Source organism: Chlorocebus sabaeus, chromosome X (genome assembly GCF_047675955.1).
Source record: "Chlorocebus sabaeus isolate Y175 chromosome X, mChlSab1.0.hap1, whole genome shotgun sequence".
In the NCBI taxonomy this organism is placed as follows: domain Eukaryota; kingdom Metazoa; phylum Chordata; class Mammalia; order Primates; family Cercopithecidae; genus Chlorocebus; species Chlorocebus sabaeus.
Genome location: NC_132933.1, coordinates 138531084 through 138553088, shown reverse-complemented (window position 1 = coordinate 138553088; position 22005 = coordinate 138531084).

The window sequence follows — 22005 nt, the reverse complement described above, 5'->3', positions numbered from 1 at the left end:
TCGCATGGCAGCTTTTTATGAGCCAGGCCTAGAAATGGAGTATGCTTCTGTCCACATTCAACTGGTCATATGGCTACATGTAACTACTAGGGATGTGGGAAAGGTACCCATGTTGTGTGCCCAGTGATACATTCCAAGCTCTTAATATAGATAGTTTGGCAGACTGTTTTCCCTTCTAGTTTGACAAGTAGTTTGAACACTAGAATTCCACCCTCTCATGTAAGTCCTTCCTGTCTTACCCATTCTTAAGAACCAGCTCAAATGTTATCTCCCTTCTGTAGCCTTGCCACATGCTCCACACAGAATTTATGGTTTTATTAATTCACTGCAGTATTAGCTTCTTCATCTTTAGTCCTCACAACCTTTATGTAAGTCTCTTTATTTTAGACCTGGTTACAATATTTTACATCATTTTGCTCAGCTTTTAAGTTCTAGCTCCATGCTAATCTGTGCACTTAGTGAGGTCATTGTTAATGATTTTGTTAAAGTAATTCGATCTTACCCAGTCCTAACATACTGACTGGTACAAAGCCTGGGCTTTGGGGCCATCTCTTTTGGTTGAATTGCTGGCTGTTCTTTAAAAAATTGCTCATATTCTTTGTGCCTTAGTTTCCTAGACTATAAAATGGAGATAATTAAATGAGCACTTACCTTATAGGGATGTAAAGATAAAATGAGATGATATTTGTTAAGTCTTAGAACAGTGCCTAAAGTATAGTAAGCCCTCAGGTAAGTGCTTAATAAAATAAATATTTGTAATAAATGTATTTTACCTAACTAGCTGAAGTCAACCAGGATTCTACCCTCTCTGGTAGTAAGTATTTCACTATGTGGACCTGATCTTGAGAGAAGGCTTTCCCAGCTGCATTGCTCCAACCTATGGCCACTGCTCAATTGTTTCCTGCAGATCTAGTTCTACATATGGTGTCAAGATAAGCTGCAATGTCCTTGTCAAGCTTTCTAAAAGGCAAATGACCCACAAACTAAATATCCTCTTAACTGAGTCTCACTTACTAAGAACGAATACAGTAAAAGACTGGTCCTGCATAGTTAAGCTGATATACTCCATGCTGGTTGCCATAAGAAATGCTTCAGGTGATTAGATGTGTAAGAATAATTAAAATTTGGGGTGTGTGTGTGTGTGTGTTTGTATGTGTATGGAAAATGAAGAAATCATATATGTGTACCCATGGAGGACATGTGACTGATTGTTCAGATGGCATAAATATTGATGCAAAGGCCAAGGCAATGGTAGAACTTAGTGCTAACAGGAAGGTAGAGAAGAGGACTCAGAAACAGGAACAGTTCCTGTTGCATAAAGGCAAAAGGAATAAAATGGACACTCTATAATATAAAGCCTCTTCCTACATTACTTAACTACGTATCTCCCCCGACTAAATTCGCTACCTCCTAGTCAACAGAACATAGCCTGCCTTTGAATTTGCCCTCAACAGCCAGATAACTCATGGTCATGTGATTTAAACTGCAAATATATTTGTCATTTTTCACAATGAGATATCAGAATTATGTGGTGAGTTTGAAATAAACTCACCTTCAGGCAAGAATTCATATTACTCTTTCCAGAAATCTTTTATAAGGATATAATAAATGATCAATATTCTGCTTTATTTGTAATAATATTAATTGTAGCCTTAAAGTAAATAAATAGAAAAGAAAACACTCAAAATGTGGAACATTCATATTATAGGATTTTATGTAGCCATTTAAATTCCTATTTATTATTATTATTATTATACTTTAAGTTCTAGGGTACATGTGCATAACGTGCAGGTTTGTTACATATGTATACATGTGCCATGTTGGCGTGCTGCACCCATCAACTCGTCAGCACCCATCAACTCGTCATTTACATCAGGTATAACTCCCAATGTTAAATTCCTATTTTTAAAACTCATTAAATGACAAAGAAATATATGATTATAATATATGTTAGGTTTTGTTATAAGGTTAAAGAATGACTTGCACAATATAATCTTGATTTTATTGAAATTTATATACATTGACACAAAGGTAAAACCTGAAAGGAAAAATATCAAAAAGTTACTATTATCTCTAGGTGTTATATTTACAGGTCACTTGCATTATCTTCTTACATTTGTTATGGTTTAGAAATGTTCTTAAATAAGCACATATTGCTTTTATATGCAGAAAAAATACATTATAGCTAACATAATTTTGATTTTGTTTGACAAATCTTGTCAAAGCTATTAGGTTAGGAAATAGTGCTTTTGGGCAATATTTCCCAGAGTGAGTTCCAGGATTCCGTTCCAAAAGATGCAGAGCTCATCAGAGCTACAGCAGCCACAGCCAACCCACAGTTAATGACTTGTAAGGTGAATAGGAAATAAAGGTTTGTTCCTGTAAACCACCATAAACTGAGGAGTTGCTTGTTACTACAAACAAAAGTAAGTCAGAAGATAACCTCGAGAGTTCTGTGAACCTGTTAGTTCTGCTCTTTATTGTGAATTTTCTTTGAACAAAATTTCTGTGATGTTAGACTGTAACACTTTGAAGATAACCCTTCATTTCATTTTTCAGATGGTAAACTGAGGCTCAAAGAGGTAAAGTGGCCTAAAGACACAATGATTTAATTACAAAACCAAGATTGGAGTTCTTTTTGTCTAGAGCTCCTTCACTAGTTTTTTTAGTGGATGGTGTAACTGAGAGACTATTGGGAAGACCTTGTATATTGGTGCCCAAAGCACTGCCCACCTAGGTGCAGTTTTTTGTTTTTTTTTTTTCATAGTATTGCCAAGCAGCCCAACTTCTGGTCTCCCTGATATAGGCTATAGACCTGGAATCAGAAGCATGTCATGATGTCTAAACATAAATGTTTATGAAAAAATTGGGGAACTTATTAAAAATCATTAAGTAACACTCAAACAAATGTTTGTGGTTAGAAAGTCAGAACAATATAAATATACCATTTCTATCCAAATTGATCTGTAGAATCAATGCAAGTTCAATAACTATCTTGACAGATTTTTTAAAGAATTCAAAAATGTATACAGAAGAGAAAAGAGTCAGACCTGTCTATAAATTCATGAGGAAATGATAGAGTGGGCTTATTTGCTAAGGGAGATACCACTATATAATAAAGTCAAAGGTATAATAATTAGAACAATGAGGAATTCATGCAGAGATAGAAAAAAATAGACCAGTGAAATAGGAGAGTCCAGAAAGAGATACAGAGACACCATTTCAAATCAGTGGAGAATTAATGAACCTCTTGATAAACAGTGCTCTGATAATTAATTATTCCATAAAAATGAATTTAGATCCTAATCATGGATCATCCAACAATCAGTTTTTATGTAGCTTTAAAACTTAACCAAAGAAAGCAAAACTTTGACATTTCTAGAAGAGGTTAATATTTTTATGAGTTTTGAGTAGAAAAGAATTTTATAAATCATTTATGCATACAAACTATTAATGAAACAAACAATTGATAAATGTGACTACATTAAAAAATTTTTTTAAAAACTTCTGCTCTTTACAATATGATATGAAGAAATTGAAAAAGTGAGCCATAAACTGTGAGGAAATATTTGCAACTTACATGACCAATAGAGAATCAGTATCCAAAACACATTAAGAAATTCTAAAAATCCATATAAAAAATACAAGCAAACCAAGGAAAAATGGCCAAAAACATTTATAGAAATAAGAAACCTCCATGACCAATAAACTTGTGAAAACATGCTTGATGTCATTACACGTCAGAGAAATTTAAAGAAAAAATACAATATGTCTCTTTATTCCACCAATGCTATTGACTGAATTGTGCCTCTTCCCTCCCAAATTGATATGTTGAAGCCCTAACTCTCAATGTGATTGTATTTGAAGTAAGAAAGCAATTAAGGTTAAATTAATTCATAACGTTAGGACCTTAATCCAATAGGATTTGTTTCCTTACAAGAAGAGATGTAAGAGAGCTGACACTCTCTTTCACTCTGCCATGTTAGGACACAGCAAGAAGGTGGCCATCTGCCATCCAGGAAGAGAGCCCTCACCAGAACCTGACCATGCTAGCAGCTTGACCTCAAACTTATAGCCTCCAGAATAGTGAGAAAATAACTTTTTGTCGTTTAAGCCACCTAGGCTATGGTATTTTGTCATGGCAGCCCAAAGTGATTAAAACAACCAGATAGGCAAAAAATTTTAAATCTGACAATACCAAGTAATGTGAATATGAATCAAGCGAAAGCTTACACATTGCTAGTGGAATTAAGAATCAGTACTTTGTTTTTTTAAGTTGTATATATTTAAGGTATGGAACATGATGTCTGATAGAAATATACATAATGAAATGATAAGCCAATACTTTGGAAAACAATTTTGCGTTACTTAGTTATTTTAAAGATAGTCTAACCTGCAACCCAGATATTCTACTTTTTGCTATTATCCTAGAGAATTTCTTCCATGTGCACATAGGAAACATAAACAAAAATGTGTTTTGCCACATTTTTGCAATAGAAAAAATACAAACAAAACCAAGAATGGCAAAAATAACAAAATAATACGAATGTCTACTATGGGAGAATGGTTAAGAGAATTCTGGAATAATCATAGACTGGAACATTAACAAGAGTGAAAATTAACAACTTGCTACTAAATGAATCAACATGGATTAATCATAAAAACATAACATCGAATAAGAAAGCAAATTGTAGAATAATAATTGTAATATGATACCAATTTTAAGAACTTCAAAACCCGGCTTAATTGACCATTTGCATTTTGTAAATGCATGTGTGTGTTCACACGTGCCACAAAATTTTGAAGAGAAACAACATAATAATACAAACACTAAATTTGGATAATGATTACCCAAGAAGAAAAAGGAAGCAAGGGTCAGGATGGTTGAAACAGAGGACTTCAAATTATGGTCAATGTTAAATTTCTCAGCTTGATAGTGTACAAAAACTTATTTTATTAATATTTTATATGATACACATACTGCTTTGTATTCACTAAATATTTTTAAATAAATGACAAGATTATAATTATTGGGAAGTATATACTGGTAATTAAATATGCTTTTCTTAATTAACTGGTATGTGTTCTTAAGCTCTTCAGACCACACTGGAGGGACATAACTAAAGAAACAAGGTACATGACTCATGACAGAATTTGAATCTGGCTAATTGGGACTAATTGCTGAGAGGCACCCTATGAATTGTTCAATTTTATCATTAAGTTCAGGGAATGAGAAAGCACCATGAAAAATCAATGAAACATCATCTCAAAATGTACCTTGCCTGATTATGTAATAATTATGTTCAGCTTCAGTTAATTATAACAATTAAGTAGTGCTTACTGTACTGGTAGTATTAACTCATTGCATTAAATTATTAGCAACAAAAATTAACTTGTGACCCAAAAGGGGAATGACTTTCTTGTGATATATTAGCATTTGAGAAAATGATTAATATGCCTTTTTTGAGGACACAGATACAAAGATTCCTTTAAAAAACAAAAGTTTCTATCAAGTGATTCTTACTCCCATATCAGCTAATATTATACAATATTAAATATTATATGGCATAAATATATTAACACTGGAGAGAAAAAAGGGATTAAGAATTATTTTCAAAACTCAGCCTGGGCAACATTGTGAAACCCCATCTCTACTAAAAATACAAAAATTAGCCAGGTGTGGTGGTGTATGCCTGTCATCCCAGCTACTTGGGAGGCTAAGGAAGGGGAATTGCTTGAACCTTGGAGGCAGAGGTTGCAGTGAGCTAAGATAGTGCCACTGCGCTCCAGCCTGGGCGACAGAGCAAGACCTGGTCTTGAAAAAGGTGGGGGGAAAGAAAGGCAGCAGCCCCAGTCAGGGGCTTATAGATAAAACTCCCATCTCCCTGGGACAGAGCACCTGGGGAAAGGGGTGGCTATGAGCGCAGCTTCAGCACACTTAAACGTTCCTGCCTACCAGTTCTGAAGAGAGCAGCAGATCTCCCAGCATAGCACTCGAGCTCTGCTAAGGGACAGACTGCCTCCTCAAGTGGGTCCCTGACCCCTGTGCCTCCTGACTGGGAGACAACTCCCTGCAGGGGTCGAGAGACACCTCATAAAGGAGAGCTCCGGCTGGCATCTGGTGGGTGTTCCTCAGGGACAGAGTTTCCAGAGGAAGGAGAAGGCAGCAATCTTTGCTGTTTCTGTACCCTTTGCTGGTGATACCCAGGCAAACAGGGTCTGGAGTGGACCTCCAGCAAACACCAGCAGACATGCAGCAGAGGGGCCTGACTATTAGAAGGAAAACTAAGAAACAGAAAGGAATAGCGTCAACATCAACAAAAAGGATGTCCACACAAAAACTCCATCCATACGTCACCAACATCAAAGACCAAAGGTAGATAAATCCACAAAGATGAGGAAAAACCAGCAAAAAAAGGCTGAAAATTCCAGAATGCCTCTTCTCCTCCAAAGGATCAAAACTCCTCGCCAACAAGGGAAAAAAACTGGATGGAGAATGAGTTTGAACAGAAGTAGGATTCCGAAGGTGGGTAATAACAAACTCCTCCAAGCTAAAGAAGCATGTTACAACCCAATGCAAGGAAGCTAAGAACCTTGAAAAAAGGTTAGAAGAATTGCTAACTAGAATAACCAGTTTAGAGAAAAACATAAACAACGTGATGGAGCTGAAAAACACAGCATGAGAACTTCGTGAAGCATACACAAGTATCAATAGCTGAATCAATGAAGCAGAAGAAAGGATATCAGAGATTGAAGGTCAACTTAACGAAATAAAGTGTGAAGACAAGATCAAAGAAAAAAGAATGAAAAGAAATTAACAAAGTCTCCAAGGAATATGGGACTATGTGAAAAGACCAAACCTACATTTGATTGGTGTACCTGAAAGTGATGGGGAGAATGAAACCAAGTTGGAAAACACTATTCAGGATATTAACCAGGAGAACTTCTCCAATCTAGCAAGGCAAGCTAACATTCAAATTCAGGGAAAAGCAGAGAACACCACAAAGATACTACTTGATAAGAGCAACCCCAAGACCCATAATTGTCCGATTCACCAAGGTTGAAATGAAGGAAAACATGTTAAGGGCAGCCAGAGAGAAAGGTGGGGTTATCCACAAAGGGAAGCCCATCAGACTAACAGAGGATCTCTCTGCAGAAACCCTACAAGCCAGAAGAGAGTGGTGGCCAATATTCAACATTCTTAAAGAAAAGAATTTTAAACCCAGAATTTCATATCCAGCCAAACTAAGCTTCATAAGTGAAGGAAAAATAAAATCCTTTACAGACAAGCAAATGCTGAGAGATTTTGTCACCACAAGGCCTGCCTTACAAGAGCTCCTAAAGGAAGCACTAAATATGGAAAGGAAAAATTTGTACCAGCCACTGCAAAAACATACCAAATTGTAAAGACAATCGACACTATGAAGAAACTGCACCAACTAAGGGGCAAAATAATCAACTAGCAAAAAATTTTTGCAATCTACTCATCTGACAAAGGGCTAATATCCAGAACCTACAAAGAACTCAAACAAATTTACAAGAAAAAAACAAACAACCCCATCAAAAAGTGGGCAAAGGATATGAACAGACATTTCTCAAAAGAAGACATTCATACAGCCAACAGACACATGAAAAAATGCTCATCATCACTGGCCATCAGAGAAATGCAAATCAAAACCACAATGAGATACCATCTCACACCAGTTAGAATGGCGATCATTCAAAAGTCAGGAAACAACAGGTGCTGGAGAGGATGTGGAGAAATAGGAACACTTTTACACTGTTGGTGGGATTGTAAACTAGTTCAACCATTCTGGAAAACAGTATGGCGATTCCTCAAGGATCTAGAACTAGATGTACCATATGACCCAGCCATCCCATTACTAGGTATATACCCAAAGGATTATAAATTATGCTGCTATAAAGACACATGCACACGTATGTTTATTGCGGCACTATTCACAATAGCAAAGACTTGGAATCAACCCAAATGTCCATCAGTGACAGATTGGATTAAGAAAATGTGGCACATATACACCATGGAATACTATGCAGCCATAAAAAAGGATGAGTTTGTGTCCTTTGTAGGGACATGGATGCAGCTGGAAACCATCATTCTCAGCAAACTATCACAAGAACAGAAAACCAAACACCGCATGTTCTCACTCATAGGCGGGAACTGAACAATGAGATCACTTGGACTCGGGAAGGGGAACATCACACACCGGGGCCTATCATGGGGAGGGGGGAGGGGGGAAGGATTGCATTGGGAGTTATACCTGATGTAAATGACGAGTTGATGGGTGCAGCACACCAACATGGCACAAGTATACATATGTAGCAAACCTGCACGTTGTGCACATGTACCCTACAACTTGAAGTTTAATAATAATAAATAAATTAAAAAAAAATAATCAACTAGCATCATAATGACAGGATCAAATTCACACATAACAATATTAACCTTAAATGTAAACAGGGTAAAGGTTCCAATTAAAAGACACAGACTGGCAAATTGGATAAAGAGTCAAGACCCATCAGTGTGCTGTATTCAGGAGACCCATCTCATGTGCAAAGATACACATAGGCTCAAAATAAAGGGATGGAGGAAGATTTACCAAGCAAATGGAAAGCAAAAAAATAGCAGGGGTTGCAATCGTAGTCTCTGATAAAACAGACTTTCAACCAACAAAGATCAAAAAAGACAAAGAAGGGCATTACATAATGATAAAGTGATCAATGCAACAAGAATGGTAAAGTGATCAATGCATATATATACATGCACCCGAAACAGGGGCACCTAGATTCATAAAGCAAGTTCTTACAGACCTACAAAGAGACTCAGACACCCACACAATAATAGTAGGAGACTTTAACACCCCACTGTCAACATTAGAGAGATCAACGAGATAGAAAATTAACAAGGATATTCAGGACTGGAACTCAGCTCTGGACCAAGTGGACCTAATAGACATCTAAAGAACTCTCCACCCCAAATCAACAGAATATACATTCTTCTCAGCACCACATCATATTTACTCTAAAATTGACCATATAATTGAAAGTAAAACACTCCTCACCAAATGAAAAATAATGGAAATCATAACAAACAGTCTCTCAGACCACAGTGCAATCAAATTAGAACTCAGGATTGAGAAACTCACTAATAACTGCACAACTACATGGAAACTGAACAACCTGCTCCTGACTGACTACTGGGTAAATAATGAAATTAAGGCAGAAATAAATAAGTTATGTGAAACCAGTGAGAAAAAAGACACAACATACCAGAATCTCTGGGACACAGCTAAAGCAGTGTTTAGAGGGAAATTTATAGCACTAAATGCCCACAAGAGAAACAGGAAAGATCTAAAATTGACACCATAACATCACAATTAAAAGAACTAGAGAAGCAAGAGAAAACAAATTCAAAAGCTAGCAGAAGACAAGAAATAACTAAGATCAGAGCAGAACTGAAGGAGATAGATACATGAAAAACCCTTCAAAAAATCAGTGAATCCAGGAGCTAGTTTTTGGAAAAGATTAACAAAATAGATAGACCACTAGCCAGATTAATAAAGAAGAAAAAAGAGAATTATCAAGTAGACACAACAAAAAATGAATACTATAAACACCTCCACACAAATAAACTAGAAAATCGAGAAGAAATGGATAAATTCCTGGACACTTACACCCTCTCAAGACTAAACCAGGGAGAAGTTGAATCTCTGAATAGACCAAAAACAAGTTCTGAAATAGAGGCAGTAATTAATAGCCTAACAACCAAAAAAAGCCCAGGACCAGATGGATTCATGACTGAATTCTACCAGAGGTACAAAGAGGAGCTGGTACCCTTCCTTCTGAAACAATTCCAAACAATATATAAAGAGGGACTCCTCCTTAACTCATTTGATGAGGTCAGCATCATCTTGATACCAAAACCCAGCAGAGACACAACAAAAAAAGACAATTTCAGGCCAGTATCACTGATGAACATCATTTCAAAAATCCTCAATAAAATACTGGCAAACTGAATCCAGCAGCACATCAAAAAGCTTATCCACCATGATCAAGTCAGCTTCATCCCTGGGAATGCAAGGCTGGTTCAACATATGCAAATCAGTAAACATAATCCATCACATAAACAGAACCAATGACAAAAACCACATGATTATCTCAATAGATGCAGAAAGCCTTTGATAAAATTCAACACCCCTTCATGCTAAAAACTCTCAATAAACTAGGTATTGATGGAATGTATCTCAAAATAATAAAAGCTATTTATGACAAACCCACAGCCAATATCATACTGAATGGGCAAAAACTGGAAGCATTCCCTTTGAAAACTGCCACAAGACAAGGATGCCCTCTCTCACCACTCCTATTCAACATAGTATTGGAAGTTCTTGCCAGGGCAATCAGGCAAGAGAAAGAAGTAAAGGGTATTCAAATAGGAAGAGAGCAAGTCAAATTGTCTCTGTTGTCAGATGACATGACTGTGTATTTAGAAAACCCCATCATCTCAACCCCAAATCTCCTTAAGCTGATGAGTAACGTCAGCAAAGTCTCAGGATACAAAATCAATGTGCAAAAATCACAAGCATTCATATACACCAATAATAGACAAACAGAAAGTCAAATCATGAGCGAACTCCCATTCACAATTGCTACCAAGAGAATAAAATACCTAGGAATACAACTTACAAGGGATGTGAAGGACCTCTTCAAGGAGAACTACAAACTACTGCTCAAGGAAATAAGAGAGAACACAAACAAATGGAAAAACATTCCATGCTCATGGATAGGAAGAATGAATATTGTGAAAATGGCCATACTGCCCAAGGTAATTTATAGATTCAATGCCATCCCCATCAAGCTACCGCTGACTTTCTTCACAGAATTGGAAAAAAACTACTTTAAATTTCATATGGAACCAAAAAGGAGCCTGTATAGCCTAGACAATCCTAAGCAAAAAGAACAAAGCTGGAGGCCTTACGCTACGTTACTTCAAACTATACTACAAGGCTACGGTAACAAAAACCACACGGTACTTGTACCAAAACAGATAAATAGACCAATGTAACAGATCAGAACAGAGGCGTCAGAAATAACGCCATACATCTACAACCATCTGATCTTTGACAAACCTGAGAGAAACAAGCAATGGGGAAAGGATTCCCTGTTCAATAAATGGTGTTGGGGAAACTGGCTAGCCATATGTAGAAAACTGAAACTGGACCCCTTCCTTACACCTTATACAAAAATTAACTCAAGATGGATTAAAGACTTAAAAGTAAGACCTAAAACCATAAAAACCCTGGAAGAAAACCTAGGCAATACCATTCAGGACATAGGCATGGGAAAAGACTAAAACACCAAAAGCAATGGCGACAAAAGCCAAAATAGACAAATGGGATCTAATTAAACTAAAGAGCTTCTGCACAGCAAAATAATCTGTTATCAGAGTGAACAGGCAACCTACAGAATGGGAGAAAATTTTTGCAATCTATCCATCTTACAAAGGGCTAATATCCAGAATCTACAAGGAACTTAAACAAATTTACAAAAAATCCCTATCAAAAAGTAGGCGAAGGATATGAACAGATACTTTTCAAAAGAGGATATTTATGCAGCCAACAAACATATGAAAAAAAACCTCATCATCACTGGTCATTAGAGAAAAGCAGATCAAAACCACAATGAGATACCATCTTACGCCAGTTAGAATGGTGATCATTAAAAAGTCAGGAAACAGATGCTGGAGAGGATGTGGAGAAATAGGAATGCTTTTACACTGTTGGTGGAAGTGTAAATTAGTTCAACCATTGTGGAAAACAGTGTGGCAATTCCTTAAGGATCTAGAACCAGAAATACCATTTGACCCAGCAATCCCATTACTGGGCATCTACCCAAAGGATTATAAGTCATGCTGCTATAAAGACACATGCACATGTATGTTTATTGCGGCACTATTCACAATAGCAAAGACTTGGAACCAACCCAAATGTCCATCAATGATAGAGTGGATTAAGAAAATGTGGCACATATACACCATGGAATACTATGCAGCCATAAAAAAGGATGAATTCATGTCATTTGCAGGGACATGGATGAAGCTGGCAACCATCATTCTCAGCAAACTAACACAGGAACAGAAAACCAAACACTGCATGTTCTCACTCATAAGTGGGAGTTGAGCAATGAGAACACATGGACACAGGGAGGGGAACATCACACACCAGGGCCTGTTGGGGGATGGGGGGCTAGGGGAAGGATAGCATTAGGAGAAATACCTAATGTAGATGACGGGTTGATGGGTGCAGCAAACCACCATGACACTTGTATACCTATGTAACAAACCTGCACATTCTGCACATGTATCCCCAAACTTAAAGTATTATAATAATAATAATAATAATAATAATAATAATAATAAAAGAAAATGGAGTCCATATACCCAATGGAGTACTGTTCTGCCATAAAAAAGAATGAGATCCAGTCATTTGAAACAACATGTGTGGAACTGGAGGTCATTATATTAAGTGAAATAAGTCAGCTACAGAAAGGCAAGCTTCACATGTTCTCACTTATCTGTAGAAGCTAAAAATTAAAACAATTGAACTCATAGATATAAGAGTAGAATGATGGTTACCAGAGGCTGGGGAGGGTGGTGGGGTGGTGGTAAGGGGGAAGTGGAGATGGTTAATGGCTACAAAAAATAAAATGAATCAGATCTTGTATTTGATAGCACAGCAGGGTGACTATAGTCAATAATAATGTAATTGTACATTTAGAAATAACTAACTGAATATAATTAAATTGTTTGTGACACAGAGCATAAATGCTTGAGGGAGATGGTCACTCCATGTACCCTGATGTGATCATTACACATTGTATGCCTGTATCAAAATATCTTCTATACCTCATAAATATATGGACCTACTATGTACCCACAAAAATTTAAAACTTAATAAATAGGAAGTGTATATCTACATACTAGCAATGAACACTTGGACACCAAAATTTAAAATAAAATATAATTTAAAGTTGCTAAAGAAAAATAACACAGGTGTCAATCTAAGAAAACATATTCGATCTTATATGCTATAAACTATAAAATGTTAATGAAAGAGGTCAAAGTATTTCCTTATAAATGGAGGGACAAACTCTATTCATGGACAGACAGGAAGACTCAGAATTGATAGAGATGTCAGTGCACCCCAAATGGATTAAAAAAATAAGAATATTTTTTCAGTACTCTAAACTGAACACATAACCTCCCCCACTTTAATGGAATCTCTAGAAGTGATTTTTTTAAAAATATAAAATTAATTAATAAATGCATGATCAAGCATAAAAACAGAAATGGAAAGCTTGGCAAACTAGAAACTCTGAGAAAGTTCTGAAAGATGGAAAACTCAGGCAATTTTATTGAAAAAGGGAACAATACATCCGAATGCTTGTAATTGAGGCCTCTATCAAAAGGGGAGAACAACACTAAGAGCTTTTTATTTTCAGATGTCTTTGATACCTGGAGCAGAAAGGAGTTGATACCGGCAGGGTGGTTAGTGAGGTCCAACAGCAAGATTAGTCAGTGTTATGCCTGCATATTTCTCACCCCCATGAACTGGGCCACACATTAGTAAGGGGAAGTATCTGTCGTCTCTTGGCAGGAGTAATGAGAATGGTAGCTTGAATAAAAGAATAAAATAATGCCCCTGAGAGGAACAGGGAAACCAATCACTGAAGACAAGCTGCTGAGGCTGAGTACCTGGCAGTTTACCTATCCATCCTCCAGTCTTACTTAAAATGCATTGAAAATATTATCCAATGTTTGTCAAGAGATTTTGATTACAAAGTTGAGTATATAAGCTCAAATGTCTGCACATTGAATAAAAGCCAATTATGAATAGGAGATAACAAACCCAGTAAATGAAAGAATTTATACCCAAGGAAACATAATAAAAAGAGCAAATAGGACAAGGTTTTAAACTTAATTTGTGTCCTTGGAGAGTAAAAAAGGACTTGTACCTATGACGAGAAAGAATGTTACCAAAAAGAAACAAACCGCAATCTTAGATATTAAAAGTAGTAATTGTAAAAAAAACTCAACAGAAGAGCTGCATAGCAGATCTAGAAATTCATAAATATTCATACATATTTCTAGAAAGAGGCATTAGGGATGATGGAAATATGATTCAATATGTGAGGATTTTCCTATGGTAAATAAAGAATGGTCTACAGATTAAATGGCCCAACCAACTACTGAGCCAAAAAAAAAAAAAAATTGAATGATACTTTTCCCACCCTTGCAAATACACATGTGCACACATACATACATGTTTAGACATGATGTAATGAATTTTCAGGACATCACTATTAAGGAGAAAAGCCTAGAAGATTGAATGGGTACAAAATACATAAAAAAGCAAAAATTATCTTGATAATTAGAATACGCATCAGAAACTATGAATTCAAGATAGCTGAGCAGTATCTTCAAAGTTCAAAGAAAAGTCAGTTTGACAGTAGAAATTGTCATCAAGTTAAAATATCAATCACATGTGACAACAATAATAATATTGTGACTCAGAAGTGCTACTGGCAATGAATGCATTCTGAAACAATAAAAAATGTATTCTGGCAAGAAGAAAAATTAATACAGGAAGAGATAGTGGGGTCCAAGAAGCAATGCTAAGCAGAGCAATTAGTAAGACTTCTTCAGTCAAAATAAGCATTAATTACAAGTTTCAAAAGTATATTTACTGCATCAAAGGACAGAGAGAGAAGATAAACCTGAACATTTTGCTTTGTTAGGGGAAGGTTGTGTATACTTGTTTATTTTAGTTCAGAGTAGGGCAAATAAAATGTCAACCATCTAAAAATCGAGAAAGAAAGGAGGAGCTATATTTTTAAAAAAGCAAAAATTAAGACATAAGACATATAATAGATCAAAATAATTAGTATTAAAGATAAATGTATCTATAAAATAAAATCCAGATAAACACATGAATAAATTATGTCAAGCAAATGCCACAAAATGAAAGGATTTGAAAAATGCTATGAAAACAAAAGGGTTCTGTTCAGTCAATGGCAGTATCACCTGTATCCAAGTACTAATCCCATAGATAACAGTGAAAAACTGGAAATATATATTTTAAAAAGTATTTCAAAGGTGTGGAAATAAAAAGTACTAAGAAAGTAGACAGAAGTTTATCCTTGAAAGGCAAATACTGCATTTGGTTACATTTGGATTTATATGACTTTTTGCTTGAGGGCAGTCCTCAGTCTGTCCGTTATTAGACTGCTAAAACTCAAGCAGAAAAACCACAATCTCATCTGCTTGAGGAGTTTAAGGATGGAGGTTTGTACTATTTGACCAATGGGAAAGTGGGAGGGCTTATCCTAAAGAAGAAAGCCACAGAAGAGAGAGATGAAATCTGCATATAAGCTCTGTCCAAATACTGCATGTGAGTGAGATTCCAAGCTTCCTAGGAACAGGCAATATCTGAAAAGCTGAGAACTGAACAGATTCAACTGCTTCTCACTGACAGAAAGTGTTCTGAATTTGAGTCCAGCCTGCTAGAATAAAAATGATCACTTTTCAAAGAAGGTGATATGATCCAGAATCTCTATAACATTTTTCCTAAATTTGGCGAAATATTTAAACTCATGCGTCTAAGCTCAATGAACCCTAGAAAGAATAAATACAAAGAAAACCACACCCAGGCACATTATAGCCAAACTGCTGAAAACCAAAGACTAAAAAAAAAAAAGAGAATGTGGAAGACAGCCAGACAGAAAAAATATATTTAACACATTACGATAATTCAAGTAATGCCTGATCTCTCATTAGAAACATAGAAGACATAGAGTTGAAATCTTAAAGTGCTAAGATAAGAAATAAATCAATGCAGGATTCTATTAAAAATCCATGAAACAAATGAACCTTTCCTCCCTCCCTCCCTCCCACCAAAAGTCTTCTGCAAAGGTCATGTGGGAAGCTTTAGGGATAAGAGGGGCAATCATATGGAGGAGTAGTGGCAGCTCAGAATGAGGTATCAGACTCTGAGTAAGTTAAGAAGGGTATTTTGGTGGGGGCAGAGGTTTTGATGGTAAGATTGGTTATGTACTAGGGAATTGATCCTTTAAGTAAATATATTGAAGATAATTGGAGCTAGATTTGTCACTGGTGGATAAAGGAGGTATTAATTCATAGGGAGAAATCTAGAATGTACTTTATTGTAATGGATTGGAATTAAAGATATCAGTGTGAAGTCAAATATGCCTAATCAATAGAAATAAGCCCACCTAATGCCTGGATCTTGATTTTTAAATACCATTCTCCAATAAAATGAACCAGGACTCCTTGGGGAAAACAAACAAACGAACGAACAAACAAACAAAACAGGTTGATTCAAGGTCAGGAGCAGAAAATGTAAGTGTCCTCTAGCCCGAGTCCAGTCTTCTCTTTAGTGAGCTGACACCACACTAGGAAAGGAGCTTACCTGAGAATGCATAACTTGCATTTCAGATGGTATCACGATTTAGAAAGCAAAACCTGGGTTCTTTCTGTTTGGGGCGTTAAAAAAAGTTGTTAATCAATCCTTTAACAATGTAAAAGTGCACACTGATAATGCTTCCTGGCTCTCAAAAGGCCCCAAATATATTAGTACACAGAGTGTGTATTTTCCACACACATATTTTCACTTAATTATTATAAATATATGTTCAGAGTCACCATACAACATTCCCTAGTCTACAAATACTATAGTCATGCTCTATAAGAGCATTTCCTAAACAGTTTGAAATTGCAGTGTGCTAATATCTGGTTGTCCCTCAGTACCAGTGGAGGATTGGTTCCAGGACCCTCTCAGGATACCAAAATCCAAGGATGCTCAAGTCCCTTATATAAAATGGTATAGTATTTGCATATAACCTACTCACATCCTCCAGTATACTTTAAATAATCTTCAGATTACTTATAATACCTATTACAATGTAAATGCTATGCAAACGGTTATACGGTATTGTTTAGGGAATAATGACAAGAAAAAGTCTACACATGTTGAGTCCAGATACAACCATGTTTTTTCTTTCTGAATATTTTCATTCCATGGTTGGTTGTATCCACAGATGTAAAATCCACATAGACAGAGGCCCAGTATTTATTGATGACATCATTCTTCTCCCCTGAAAATGTCATATGATTTTATATGTCAAAACTCACATGATTTTATCGGTTCTTTCTTTCTTCTCAAGATAAATGGTGGCATCCTGTGGTACTACAAAGCCAGGGTGGCAAGCACAAAAGAAGTTGCAAAAACTAAATCCTAGGGTGTATTCAGTTAGCAAGAAGAGAATACAGTTGAACATTAAGCTTTGTCTTATCTCTTGGATATAGTGATGGGGTGGGAAGTACCAAACTCTCCCCAGGGGAGGCCCTTCTGATACAGAAAACTAGAAACCTAAAGACCCAGATCTAAGCTAAATAAGAAGGAAGTGAACATGACCAGATATCATAGACAAGAATAGGGGATAGGCGAGAGGGTGGCTCAGGATATTTTACTAAATGATTTGCGTGCCACCTTGGCTGGCCTTTATTAAGTGAGTCCAGCAGTCCATATGGCATTTATTACTTCTGGGACATCTTGAAAGTTCCACGTGGCCTTTGAAACATAAATTATTAGTCAATAATTGTATGCAGTGAGCTTGAACCATCTTTGGTACTGGAAAGTTCTGTTCTTAACCATTGTTCCATAAATAAAGCAGGTTGATAAGAATAGAAAAAAAGTGGAAATGAAGAGACAGATGAGAGAGAAGTGGGGGAGAACTAAGGGAGAGTACTGAGTGGCAAGGCAGGAGAGAAGGGGTGAAGTAGAGGAGAGTAAGGGTGAGACAACAAAGAGGAATGGCTGACATAGAAAAGGGGGCTGGATCATGAAGGGTAACTACATACCGGTTTTCCACTCATTTCCCCTTAGAACAAGTACCTGATGCACAAGGAGGTATTCCTTCAAGAAATGTGACGAGAGCCGACCAAAGAGGTGCCACGGTAAATACCTATTTGGAGGTCAAGTAACACAAAGTCTTATACATTTTCCTCCTGCTATCTTGGTGCTGATCCTAGCAATAGACAGAATCTCTGTCATTCACTGGGTGTGTTATTTGGGCAAATCACTTCATCTCTCTGAATCTTAGCTTCTATATCTGTTTAAAATTTGGAAACAATAATGTTTACTTGATCTATCTCGTTGTTTGGATGTGTTCCCCTCCAAAATTCTTGTTAGAATTTAATCCCCATTGTGGTGGTATGAAAAGGTGGGGTCTTTTGGAAAGTGATTAAGTCATAAGGGCTCTGCCTTTGTGAATGGGACTAACACCCTTATAAAAGAGGTTTCAGAGAGGTGTCTGGCCCTTCCATTTTTTTCTGCCATGTGAAAATATAGCGTTCATCCCCCCTGTGGAGGACGCTGCAGCAAGGTGTAATCTTGGAAGCTGAAAGTGAGTCTTCACCAGACACCACATCTGCTGATGCCCTGATCTTGGGAAGCCTTCAGAACTGTGAGAAATAAATGTCTATTATTTATAAATGACCCAGTCTGTAGTATTTTGTTATAGCAACATGAATGGAATGAGACAAATGGGTACACAAATAAATAAAATATGACAAAGCACTTGGCCACCTGTCAAGTTCTAGAAAACAAATTATTAGTTGATAATTGTAGGATGTTTTGGGGGGTAAGATTGACATGCTTCCCAAGAACTCAGGAAGAATGTGTCTCTGTGAGCATTAATCTAGTAAGATACACACACACACACACACACACACACACACACACACACACACACGATGTGCAGGGATAAGCTAAGGATAAAACTGTATCTAAAATGTCAGATTGCAGACTTCCAACACACAGCTTCAATTACAGGGACCTGGGTGTGCAAGGAGACTGAGTGGGAAAGTGAGTACAAATTAGGTAAAGGAAACCTAATCCACTGTCATTTAATCTGTTTGGAGAAAGGCTGTGAACATATGATTGTCATACTTGATCATAGTGCTTCTCAAACATTTATAAAATGAAATAAAATAGAAAATATCAGAGTATTATATGTTGCAAGGGTGAGAAGTGTTTAGTGAAACTTTCCTTTGGGTTGAATGAGAGTAAAGGTGGTGTCTGTGTGTGTGTGCATGCACCCCTGGACTTTTATCTCTGTTTCAGCTGACTCTGTCATGGATCATAAAGTTTAGACCCCTTGTTCTGATTCCCTGCTAGCCTGACAACTTTCTGTCAATATTTTGTTTTTGCATGAAGCTTCCCTGTGAGGAGAGAATGCCCTGATCTCCTGATCTGCTGTAGCCAGTCATCCAGCGGTATTTAACTTTATGTGTAAAGTAGTCACAGTAGTACTTGCCTTTATGCATCAGTTTCAATGAACAGGGATGCTGCGAGTCTTCCTTTGAGATGGATCTAATTTCAGTGTAGAAAGTGAACGTCCTATTTCTAAGCCGGGAGTAGGGTGAATTCATCAACTGAAATGACACTGCAGGAAACCTTTTGGTGGCATACAGCCTTCCCTTGTGACCTCCAACCTTGGCCAGCACCTAAGGTGACCAATTGTCTCTAACAGGTCTGGGACTGAGAGGGGTTCCTGTGCCATGTGACTGTTAGTACTAAAACTGAGATAGTCTCAGGCAAACTACAATGAGTTGATCACCCTACCAGCCCCTTTATGTTTGAACTGCAGCAGTGATTCTGGCACAGGTATCATGAAGAGGTAGTGATGTAAGGGGTAGGAGGAAAACTGAAACACTTATTGCCACAAATGGGCACAGAGAACAGAGGACTTAGCAGCCATCCAGGCAAAGGAGCAAGGTCCCCATGACCTACAAATCCCCAGCAAGATCACCCACTTGAGATTAAATGCCTTCAGGGCCTTCAAGAGCTTCTCTTTCTCATTTTCCCAGCTATTCTGGAGCCTCTGACTATATGTGTGCCTAGGCACTGGTGCAAATAATTGGTTAACACAACCAACATACTGATACTGAGGCAAGCCTAGATGAATTGAAGGTAAATTTCTCAGGTCAGTTTCATGAGCAAACTGCCACCCTTAGTAGTCCCAAACTTCAAGCTCACCAGACATCTATTTTTGTAGTCATTATGAAAGGTTGCTGACATTTGGTTGCATACTCACATTGTTGTGTCCTATGGTTTTATTCCAGGGCTACCTTACCATTTTACTTGGAGTGTGCAACCCTGTAGCGTGTAACTCATCGAGGCAATTTTTTGGCCATGGGACAGGCACTCTACTCAGTGTCACAATGTCTATGTCGTAGACCCCATTCTGTCTCTAACGTGCTTTTTTATTTTTTTTATTTTTGGCTGTTGGTGGTGGCATACAAATAGGATGCTTACTGATTCTGACTAAGAAACCAAGTCAGAAGAAAATATCATTTTATAAACAGGTTTACACATATTTCAAGTCCAAATGTTGGAGCAATAGTTTGCTGCAAACATTTGCTGTTTTGCCATCATTTCTTTTTTTATTGAGAAAAATGCATACAGTTGGATAAGACTGAAAAACTTACACAACCTCATAACCACTATCTAATCAAGATATAGGATATGTTCATGAATGATTGTAGGTGATTTTTTTTTTGAACCAGGGTTTCTTTTTTATTTGAACCATGCCTTTTTTTAAAAAAAAAAATTAAACTTTTAATTTTGAAATAATTGTATATTCACATTGGGTTTCCAGAAATAATACAGAAAATTTCCACATACCCTCTATATACCTTTTATCCAGCTTCTCACACAAGTAATATCTTTCAAAACTATAGTACAGAATCACAACTAGGATATTGATATCGGTGTAGTCAAGATACAGAACATCTTGATTACTACAAAAATGTATCTTGTTGCCCTTTTATAGAGACACCTACCTACCTCTCTCAAACCTGTTCTCTATTTCTATAATCATTTCAACAAAGTTGTTTAAATGAAATCATATGGTATGTAGCCTTTTGGGACTGGCTTCTTTCACTCAGCATAATTCCTTGGAAATCTGTTCACATTGTTGTGGTGTCAGTTATTCCTTCTTCTTATTTCTCAGTAGCAGTCCATCTAACCAGCTTTTTTATCTTAGGCAAGTCACTCTTCTCCCCTTGACTTTGATTTTCTCATCTATAAAACGCAAAAGTTGGAGTGGATGACACTAAGATCTTTTTTTATTGTAAAATTTTTATTTTACAGGCTCTCATCTCCTGTAAAGATTTTTTATAATTTTAAATCAAAAAAATTATAATTATAAAACACAACTTCATCTGTTCTGTCATCCAATGTGCTCTCAGGCTAAATGCAGGAATAGCAAGCCTTATAAGAGACAAGGATAGGGCAGGATGTGAGAGGCTGGCCAGCATCAGGTGTGAGTTGAGCATCTGATTATGTTTTTCCTGGATTTTATATCTAGCAAATGATTACTGGGGCTAACCATAGGTTTGAGTTATGGTGTCCTTTCCTTTTTCTCTTAGCATCAAAGTTAGCTTTATAGCCTGACTTGTATTACTTGACTTTTGGCCTAGACTGAATATCTGGTGGGCCAACTACAAGGTTGAGGTCATAACAAAAGAAAGCCCTCAAAACAATCTAAATTGTTAGAATTGTGTGAGATTTGCCAGAAGACATCAAAAAAAGTGTACAGCTTTGCAAATCATGCTCCAGTTTAACAATTATTCATTCTGTGTGGGGTTCTGGCTGGTGCCATGGTGGAGGCATGAGAAGTGAAATATAAGCCCTAATGGACTGCCATGAATCATGGAGATCCATATTTACATTTGAGAAAAAGTGAAGCAGCACTAGGTTGATGATAACTATCTTTCCATCATCTCTGCCAGAAAAGTAGGATCCTTCCCTACTATGCCTCCAAAACACTTATATATTCAGGGCAAATTGACTGCATAATACCTCCTAGAGCCAGTCTCCATAAGTTCTCTCTGGAACAAGGTCA